The 10,031-nt window shown below is 47.1% G+C and overlaps 1 non-coding gene across 1 annotated transcript; it reads left to right on the top strand.

Moving 5' to 3' along the window:
- The first annotated feature begins 9,627 nt into the window (after positions 1–9,627).
- LOC116536013 lies at positions 9,628–9,731 on the top strand. Its single transcript, XR_004262434.1, has one exon. It is a non-coding gene; the product is annotated as a U6 spliceosomal RNA (small nuclear RNA).
- The last annotated feature ends 300 nt before the right edge of the window (positions 9,732–10,031 follow it).

Here is a 10,031-nt window from a genome sequence, read left to right as displayed (position 1 = left end):
ACTCCTGACCTCGGGTCATCTGCCCGCCTCATCCTCCCAAAGTGCTGGAATTACAGGTGTAAGCCACCATGCCCAGCCTGAATCTTAAATTTAGAAATTCTACTGTCTGATTGCAATCTGCTACTGTCTAATTTCCTCATTCCCTTAATAACACACTGATTTTTTTTCTTTAACCTTAGGAAGGACTTTCGTCTCTTAACATTTCTCCTTCACCTTCTCTCAGTCTGGGAGCTCTTCCTCACCCCTCACCACCTTCCACCAGGCTGGGTTCCATGGTTCATTCAGATTGGAGGTGGGTGTGGTGGGTACTGACGGCAGAGGTGAGACACACCTCGCTCTTTCCGCCTCAGTGCCTTCACAAAGCTGTTTCTCTGCCATCCCCCACACCCTGACCCCTCTCCACTCAGCTAACCCCACTCACCGTTCAGATCTCAACTTGAATACCACTTCCCTGGGGTCAGCCTCTTCTGTTCACCTGCAAGGTGCCTCTAAGTGCCTGGGCCTTTGTCTCATAGCAGGTGTCGTGGTTGTAATGGTTTACTTGCATGTCTGATTCACCCCTAGCCAGTTTCTAGACGTGCTCCGCATATCCACATCTGCAGTACCCAGCATAGTGACCATGGCTCAATGGGGATGGATGAATGGATTGATGGGGAACAGGTCAGAGCCTGTGCTGATGGGGAGAAGCAAAGGGTGGTGAGGCAGAGCTAGGGCAGGCAGGGGCATCTGTCAGGATCGGAAAGGAAGGTTTGTGTTCCTGAGAGCTCTGCTGGGCACCGTCCTTCCTCCTGCCCCGTCGGTTCCCTCTTGGCTTGAGTTGTCAAAACTCTGCACAGAATGGGACCAGCTTCCTTCCTGCCTCTCAAGACTCTGAGCCGGGACACAACCCTTTTGGAGGTTTCCAAGGATTCTCCTACTGCTAGCACCTTCAAGGAGACAGTGCAAGGGGCCTAACAACTCCTGTCCTGGACCTATGTGGGTGCTTGCAGTCAGTCCTACTTCTCTATTCATGCTGACGTGTGAGCGGTTAGATGGGCAGCATAAGAATGAGTGATTTGAATAGATGTATGATAATGTCACTGACACATTGAACCACTACACTCACGTTACATAAACCACCCTCCCCTGTCACCCCCGACACACAGAGTGCTCCTGGATTATCGCCCTTGAGACTGTTTTTATTGTAAGTAACAGAAAACTCCATGAAAAATGGACTAGACAATAAAAGGAATGTATTAACTTACGTAACTAACATACAAAATCCACTTGTCTGTATATCCAGGAGGCAGGCATTGTTTGATCAAGACTCTAGCTCATTTCTCTGCCCTCCTCTGTTGGATTTCCTCCTGCTCATAGACAGCTGATAGCAACAACCAAGGCTACACGCTTCCTGGGTTATGGCTGATGAGAGACTCTCCACTCCACAACTGTCAGAGTCCTGAGCTTCATTCTGAATCCAACCCTGCTGCATGCTCACTCTTTACTGCTATAAAAGGTCATTGCTATTATTATGGTGCTCAGCGGGTCCTTTACTAATTTATTTACCCCTACTTGAATGGAAAATTTCACAGTCTCTGTTTCCTTATGGTTCTGTCTTTGGAAACAAGTCTGATGGCCACTGCCTTTCTCCCTGCCAGAGTCAGAATCTGGCATCAGGGGTTTCCAGGGCCCCCTGGGAGAAGTTTACTGTTGCCTAACAGCTACATGGCTAACAGTACCACTGCCAGCAAGAACACTCCTCCACTTCACAGAAATTGCCCCCTTCCTGCTCCACCATCCTAGAGGGCTTGAAATGCCTTGAAATTCTCTCCCTTCGGAGTTGAAATACCACTTCCCTGAAAATAAAATGCATCTTCCTCAAGTGCCTGTCACATAGTGTTATGGACTAAGTTATGACCCCTCAAAATGTATGTGTTGAAGTCCTAACCCCCAATGTAACTGTATTTGGAAATGAGACCTTTAAAGAGGTATTACGGTTAAATGAGGTCATAAGGGTAGGGCCCTAATCCACCATGACTGCTGTCATTATAAGAAGAGGAAGAGGCCAGGCGTGGTGGCTCACGTCTATAATCCCAGCATTTTGGGAGGTCGAGACAGGAGGATCACTTAAGGTCAGCAGTTCAAGACCAGCCTGGCCAACATAGTGAAACCCCATCTCTACTAAAAATACAAATAATAGCCAGGAATGATGGTGAGCACCTGTAGTCCCAGCTACTCGGGAGGCTAAGGCAGGAGAATAACTTGAACAAGGAAGTCAGAGGTTGCAGAGAGCTGAGATGGTTCCACTGCACTCCAACCTGGGCAATAGAACAAGACTCCGTCTCAAGGAAAAATAAAGAAGAGGAGGAGATGCCAGGAATGTATGTGCAGAGAGAAAGGCCACACCAGGACACATCAAGAAGACAACTGCAGCTGGGTGCAGTGGCTCATGCCTGCAATCCTAGCACTTTGGGAGGCTGAAGTGGATGGATCACCTGAGGTCAGGAGTTCAAGACTAGCCTGGCCAACATGGTGAAACCCCATCTCTACTAAAAATACAAAAATTAACCAGTGGCAGGTGCCTGTAATCTCAGCTACTTGGGAGGCTGAGGCAGGAGAATCGCTTGAGCCCAGGAGGTGGAGGTTGCAGTGAGCTGAGATTGCGCCATTGCACTCCAGCGTGGGTGACAGAGTGGGACTCCAATTAAAAAAAAAAAAAATTAGCCAGGCATGGTGGCAGGTGCCTGTAATCCCAGCTACTCCAGAGGCTAAGGCATGAGAATTGCTTGAACCCAGGAGGCGGAGGTTGCAGTGAGCCAAGATTGCACCACTACACTCCAGCCTGGGTGACAGAGCGAGACTCTGCCTCAAAAAAAAAAAAAAAAAAAAAAAAAAAGAGACAACTGCCTGTAAGCCAAAGAGAGGCCTCACCTCAGGAGACACCAAACTGCCTGACACCTTGATCTTGGACTTTCAGCCTCCAGAACTGTGAGAAATAAATGGCTGTTGTTTCAGCCACCCAGGCTGTGGCTTTTTGTTATGGCAGCCCAAGCTGACTAATACACATGGTTAAAATCCAATCTCTCAGTAGGATAAGCTGCCGGCTGCTGTGTGATGATAGATCTTTAACAACCAGCTCTCCAAGGACAAAAGACCTGGTTTATAGGATTTGCCAATTACCATGGTGTAAATACTTTCACTATGGCCAGTTTCAAGTTATTGGTGTGATATTTCTGAATATCAGGTTGAAAAGAGATGTGAACCATTGGCTTTTGTGAGCCAACGAAAGCTGGCTGCAGCATGCCACTGCTTGACAGCCAATGCCAGGAGCAAATATTTTTAGTAGCACATTGTATGGCAGGCTCTCATTTGCTTGTTTTTTAAAAATAAAATGGTGTTTTCCTAGTATGCCTTCATCCCCACCCCCAAAAGCACTCACACGCCCTGGATGGGGGTTCTCAAGACAGGAAGGGACTTGAAAATACGGCAGTCCATGTTTTCTGCTGTCTTTCCACTCCTTGCTTCTCACACCTAATGTGCTCAGCACGTTAATGGGACATGGGAACTGAGTTGTACAAAGTGGCTGGCTTTTATTTCAGAACCAAGCGGCTCTCCATGAGGGCCAAGAAGGGGAAAGATATTTTCCTCAAACCCGGACTCTGCATTTTCGTGTGTGTTGTTCCCTCATCACCTCTTGCAATGTTTCTTCCGTTACACAAATGAGGAATTTCCCAGAAACCTCTTCTTTCCTTCCCATTATTTACCTAACACATTTTCACTTACTTGGGGAAATGTGTGCTAATTTTATTTCCATGATGGGTTTTACATCTCTCCCAAGAGCAGTTTTTAAAAGTGCTTGAAATTCGTAACCGAGCATCATGGTTCCTTAGACACAAATTTGAATGATTAATTGGAGATTTTCCATTCCACAAGTCAGGCTGTGCAGAGCCTGATCTCTGCCTCCGGCTGCTGCTAACTGTGAAGAATCGGCTTGTCCGTGTACCCGGCCGCCAGCAGCATCTCCATTTCCTTTACTGTGAACTCTTCCTTTTTATGAGTGATTCCTAGCTGAATTCGAAAGGACCCCTTTCCCCACCTGAAATTCTTAGCTCCTGCTTCCTTTGCTCCTCCCCGCTTCCTTAGGAAACTGGGCTCTTCCTTAGGCAGGCTCCTGGCTTTGGATTTGGGAGCAGGCTTGGCCATTAAGCATCGGCTCCTGGCGCAACAAAAGCTGATCTTTGCAAACCTGCGAGAAGCCGGCTCCCAACCTCACAATCAGTGAGCCCTCCGGCCCAGCCGCTCCCGCCTCGGGGATTCCAGTATGGCCGCATTTTGGTGATGTTGCTGCAGGTACTGCGGGATAATTGCAGGAAGCTCTTCTTTGAAGACGGGGAACTATGCAGAGGTGTGCCAACAGAAAGCCGATTGCGCAGGTCTCTTCCCAACTCCACGTTCAGTGACAGTGATGCTGGTGGCAAGGAGATCAGCAAACATTACAAATCAGGGCGTCCCCCGCCACCTCACCACACCCTGGAGCAGCCACTTACTACACGGCACTGGAAATACCCCTTTTAAAAAATCCCTCACAAGAGACAGCAGCCTGTGCAATCGGAATCTTCTCCATCCCACCCTCCCCATCATTTTCTGGAAGCTTCCAGTGCTAAATGGGAGCCAAGCAATTGAGAATTGCACAGCCTCTTTTGAAGGGACGTCCTTCTTTTCAGTCCTCATTGACTGCCTTCCCCTTGCTAGGCCCTCTGGTGTCCTCCAGGAGCTCAGGTTCACTCAAAGTCCCTGCCATCCGAGCTTTTGCTTCTTTTCTTTACATCGACTTCTGTGTAGGTTTATTTCTAATAACTGCATGATCCAACAGGCAGTCCTGACTGTTCACAGTGGTTCCCAAATCCCAGGGGGGATCGCTACAAATACAGATTTCAGGGTCCAGCCTCCAAGCCAATCAGTGGCACAGGAATCTGTGTTTTTAGTCTGCTCCCTAGGTGGCTCTGGTATAGCCAGCCCAGCTCCAGGCCCCGGGTTGGGATGGCAATCGGAAACCACAGCAAAACCATCTGCAAATGAGTATGCTGTGCTCTTCCTCAGCAGCTCCTGAGAGTTAGGACCCAGCCTGATTGAGGCTGCAGGACTCACCCGGTCTGTTCTCCTTTTCAGGGCTGATAGGCAACCTCTGAGGGCTTCCGCTCTGTCATCCTTCAGCCCACATGACATGGGGAGTGTCAGTGACTTTCCTGATTACCCAGGGATGCAAAGGCTGGCTCGGAGGTACAAGATGGGGTGAACTGATTACCTGCCTCGTGAAAAGCTTAATTGCACATCGTTTTCTAATTTGTCATTTCCAAATGAAGCACAGGCTGCTAGGTGAGCTTAGCTACACTCATTCCAAGGTCAGACTCCTGCCTTCATTCCCTGAGTGACTCACAGTTACACCCCACCCCCATGCTGATGATGAGGGGGTGGCCCCCATCTCAGTGACTCCCAAACTCCAGGTTGCAAATTAATCACCTGGGAGCTTGTTAAAATTCAAATTCCTGGGTCCCTGCTTGGGTTTCTGTTTCAGTAGGTCCAGGGTGGGGTCCAGGAACCCCCTCGTTTAATGAGCTCCCAGGTGAGTTCATTTATGCAGCTTGTTCTGCTTCAGCCAAAATGTCTTTCCTGAAGTCTGGTCTCCTTAAGGGTATTAGCTTCCCTGAAGGAATTCCTCTGGAGTAACAATGAATCAGCTTTTTCCTTAGCTCCTTTTACAAATAAATCCTGAGTTTCAGAAGTCCAGCCATGCAATTCAGCGGAGGAAAGTGACTCATGGCGGGGGCCATCTGGCCAGCCACACTTCCACTGGGAACACTGGGATATGGTGAGTGACGGGGGGAACTCCCAAGCCAGTGGGCTGTTCCCTCAAAGGGAAGGAGGGCACAGATGAGGGCAGAAAAGGCCTCTGTACACAGAACTGGATGGAATGTTCCCCTACCAGGGTTAATTTGTGCAGTTTCTTTTTGTAAGGGTAATCGCCAAATTAAATGTTTTAATGACTGAAATTACGTATGCATTTCTTTTGAGAAAAGAGCATATCGGAACACAGTATCCACTCCCCAGAGGGGCAAATGCTTTGCTTCCCGGGAAGTGGGTGTCTGGAGGAGTCCATTTTAATTGCATTATAAAACCGGCTTGAGAAATCAGGGTCTGGGACTGACACGTATTCCCAGCCAGCTGTGACTTAATGAGCACAATTCAAAGCTTGGAACCTGATAGGCACATCCATATTAATATGTCTGTGGGAAAAAAACAACATCAGAGAAAGTGACAAACTGCTATCCTAGTATTTGAAATGCATTTTAAATGATTGTTAAATGGCTAACAGGGCGAGCATCACTTCAAGGCAGCCCAGCTGTCTGGCCTCTCCTCCCGTCAATAACACCCCTGGTAGGAAGAAGCTGTTTCGTACAGATCAGCAAGTCCTGAGTCCCAGGGGCCAGGTCAGCAGGTTTGGTATCAGAGGTGCAGCTGTGTTCTGAACCGGATCCACCTCCCAAACCCTGGAACCTGGAAGGGCCTCTCCCCTCCTTTTATCTTGAATTGTTTGTTGCATAACCATCAGAGTCATTATGATCATAATAGTCTTTGTGATTCTGATTTTCCCAGGCAGAAGTAAATGAAAGTAAGAAAAATGTCTTGTTTGAACATTTTGAGATGCTAAAAATAAAAGGTGCTGGGTAAGCCTGTGGTGTTAATAAGTACAAGGCGAGAGGGTGGGTGTGGGTGGCAAAGACAAAGGAAATGCAGCCAGAGACAAACCAAGGGCTGTGTGTTTTGACATTCAAGGAGAACAAGCCACCTGCTACCGCTGGGAAGGCCCCTGGGCAGTGGAGCTGGTGCCATAGTATGTGTGGGTGGGGGTAAGGCTCCTTTCGGTTCTGGAGAGCAGGGCATGCAGACCCTCAAGGTGAAGGTCTTTGCATCCCCCTAAACTTGTACTCTGCAAGTGTTTGTTGCCGTTGTGTGCTGGGCGGTAGTCCTGACTCAGAGCCTGGACTCTGAAATCCCACAGATCCTGCCTCCTCCACTTCGTTTAGAAGAGTTTCAATTGGGCCATGGGCCTTGATTTTTTCATCTGGAAATGGAATTAAAATACCAATTTCATTGGGCATTTTCTGGGAATTAAATGAGAATGTTTAAGTACATACTTTGTCTCAGGATCGGGCACAGAGTAAGCCCTCAGTGGTTCTTGCCCCATCTCTGACACACAGCTCAGTAGCATGGAGTTTCCAGGTTATTCCCCAAATAAAACCATCTTTTCATGCATGTTGTGCACTCATCCTCTGAGACTAATTGAGCACGTAAATCAAAGAGGGGGATCATTTTGCTTTGAGCTGCACAAACGCTCTTATTCATTTTCTCTTAAAGTGGTGTAGGTGGTGGGGGGATGGAGGCAGCAAACCACCGTGGCACGTGTGTACCTTTGCAACAATCCTACAAGATCTGCACATGTACCCCAAAACTTAAAAAAAACCTGGTATTGTTCAGACTATGTTCCCTGCAATCTGAGAATTCCTTGGAGAATTCTGTAAACATTTGCTTTCAATTTACATTTCTTTTGTATATTTTGCCAGCTCTAAATGGCAAACCTTTATCAAATTTGGTTGTAATATTTTGTAATTTGGTCTTTGGTTCTCTGGAGTGGCCATAAGCCAAGCTAACCACTCTGTAAGACAGTGCTAGTGTAGGAGATGGGGGTGGGAGTTGGGGGGGCGATGGTGAAGTTAGGTTCAGGTGTGTGCATCAGGCAGGCCACAATGGGGAAATGAAATCAAAATTTATGATACATATTACTTATAGGTCCCAGAAAGGTTGAGGTGCCAACAGGAGGCCAACAGGAAGTCTGTAGGTGGTGGGGCGCGCAGCCATCAGGTGGAGGGAGGGTTTTGAGACTCAGTCTTTTTTGAGTGGCTTTTGAGACCAAAAAACACACAGCTCTATCACCCAGCCTGAAGTGCAGTGTCGCGATCATGGCTCACTGCAGCCTCAACCTCTCAGGCTCAAGTGATCCTCCTGCCTCTTCCTCCAGAGTACCTGGGAACTACATGTGCATGCCACCACACCCCAACTGATTTTTAAATTACTTGTAGAGATGGAGGGTCTCACTATGCAGCCCAGGCTGGTCTCAAACTCCTGGCCTCAGGGGATACTCCTGCCTCCCAATGTGCTGGGATTACAGGCAGGAGCCCCTGTGCCTGGCTGAACTGTCTTTATTAAGGTTCATGGGCCTTATCCCTTAGGCTTTTCTATAAGGATCGTGGATTGGCTTGTTTAAAGAAAAAATAAGAAATGGGAGGAACCTATTTACATGACTCTGACATTGACCATTAGGTTTATTAGGGCCAGCAGCTCTGGGCTGTGTTGAGCTTTGTGTCAATGGGATAGAACAATGGGGCTATAGCACAGTCACACCTGAAGGGGAGGATGTAACTAGGCCAAAGGTCATGGGTTTGACTCAGTTTCAGATAATTTTGTCAGGCCTAAAACTAGACACCTTGTTAGGAACTACATTAGGCAAATCTGTGATGTTATTTACAAGAATAGCTCATTTAATCTTCATAATTATCCTATAAAGTAGGTGCTATTTTTATCCTCCTTTTACAGATGAGGAAACTAAGGCACAGAGAATTAAGCAGGTTTTCTAAGTCCATGAAGCTAGAAAATGGCAGAGCTGAGGTTCGAACCCAAGGAATCTTGTCTCCAGAGGCTTTCTTGGTCACTATTTTACATGTTTTCTCTAAAAACTGTAACAAACACTTGCAAACCCAAACATGCACATTCAGATGTTCCATATCAGATTGTGACTTGGTGGAGACTATCACAGCACAAACTAGAGGAAAAAAACCCTTATTCACCCGTTCATTCAATGAACAAGTGCTTATTGAGTATGTATTCTATGCTTCCATGACCTTCCTATAACTACGCGGGTAAGAAACATCATAGCTCTACCTTCATTTCTTTTTTGTTTTGTTGGAGATGGAGTTTCACTCTTGTTGTCCAGGCTGGAGTACAGTGGCACAATCTTGGCTCACTGCAACCTCCGCCTCCTGGGTTCAAGCAATTCTCCTGCCTCAGCCTCCCAAGTAGGTGGGATTATAGGCATGCAATAGCACGCCGGGCTAATTTTGTATTTTCAGTAGAGACAGGGTTTCACCATGTTGATCAGGTTGATCTCGAACTCCTGACCTCAAGTAATCCACCCGCCTCAGCCTCCCGAAGTACTAGGATTACAAACATAAGCCACCGTGCCCAACATCTACCCTTATTTCTTAAAAATATTCAGATCTTGGCTGGGCTCACTGGCTCACGCTGTAATCCCAGCACTTTGGGAGGCCGAGCCGGGTGGAGCATCTAAGGTCAGGAGTTAGAGACCAGCCAGGCCAACATGGTGAAACCCCGTCTCTACTAAAAATACAAAAAATAGCCAGGTGTGGTGGCACACGCCTGTAATCCCAGCTACTAGGGGATGCCGAGGCAGGAGAATTGCTTGAACTTGGGAGGCAGAGGTTGCAGTAATCCAAGGTCGCGCCACTGCACTCCAGCCTGGGCAAGCAAGGAGACAGAGCGAGACTCCATCTCAAAAAAAGAAATTTAGATCTGGTTCTCACTTTGGCAGCACACATCCTAAAGTTGAAATGATACACAGATTAGCATGGCCGTGGCCCAAGGATGACATGAAAATTCATGAAATGTTCCATATAAAAAAGAAGTGGGAAAAAAATTCAGGTCTGTACTTATCCATTCACTTAAAATCAAACCCAGCATAATAGTGAGCTGTGCAGTAACTGGCAAGTGAGGGCACCGGGTGGTAAATAGAACATATTCATCATTTGAATGTTGATTATGATTTGGATGCTACTCAATGGACTTGTATTCATGACAAGATATGTTGGCAGTAGATTCCATTTTTAAACAAAAATCTATTGCTTTTTCAAACATTTAGATTAGTTTAATTGAAGGATATCCTGAGAGTACCAGCAAGTTAAAGGCTGTGACCATTTGCA

The sequence above is a fragment of the Sapajus apella genome, unplaced genomic scaffold (assembly GCF_009761245.1).
Source record: "Sapajus apella isolate SASKATOON/1434 unplaced genomic scaffold, GSC_monkey_1.0 scaffold3, whole genome shotgun sequence".
In the NCBI taxonomy this organism is placed as follows: domain Eukaryota; kingdom Metazoa; phylum Chordata; class Mammalia; order Primates; family Cebidae; genus Sapajus; species Sapajus apella.
Note: the sequence above shows the minus strand (reverse complement) of the source record. Positions and strands in the feature narration are given on the sequence as shown.